The sequence below is a fragment of the Penaeus monodon genome, chromosome 20, assembly GCF_015228065.2.
Source record: "Penaeus monodon isolate SGIC_2016 chromosome 20, NSTDA_Pmon_1, whole genome shotgun sequence".
NCBI lineage: Eukaryota > Metazoa > Arthropoda > Malacostraca > Decapoda > Penaeidae > Penaeus > Penaeus monodon.
In genome coordinates this window covers 2,925,614-2,926,056 of record NC_051405.1, presented here as the reverse complement: position 1 = coordinate 2,926,056, position 443 = coordinate 2,925,614, and the positions used below count along the sequence as shown (strand labels likewise).

General features: G+C 42.7%; 1 protein-coding gene across 1 annotated transcript in view; it reads right to left on the bottom strand.

Moving 5' to 3' along the window:
* Nucleotides 1–443, bottom strand: part of LOC119585544 — a 15,047-nt gene that overhangs the window by 4,392 nt on the left and 10,212 nt on the right. The gene's annotated exons all lie outside the window — the stretch shown is intronic.

The following is a 443-nucleotide window of genomic DNA, read 5'->3' as shown; positions in this document are numbered from 1 at the left end:
TTTCCTGACCAGATTAACCCCTCAATCTGGCGACACATGATGATATTATCATGATTACTAACTCTCTCACGCTATTTTCCATTAATTAGGCTCAGTTAGAAGTCCCCACACAGGCTCTCTCCCAAAGCCGTCAGAGACACTGGCACTAACCCTCAAGGCAGTGCCACTTTTAGGGATTAACAAAGCATTCTTGTTTTTTTTAATGGATATGGTTATGGAAAAAAAAAAAATTGTGTAGCGAACATAAGCTCAAAATGGCATGTATCACCTATCCACTATGGCTTTCGTTCTCCACTTTCCGCTCCACACGTCCGTAGTCAGAAAAGACTCATTAAGCCTAATAGTCTTGCCCGACACCCCCCCCCCCCCGTTTACCCAATTACCTACTTGTATTTTTGGCAAGAAATAGTCATATCCATTACACCTGTTCCTACTAATAGCCC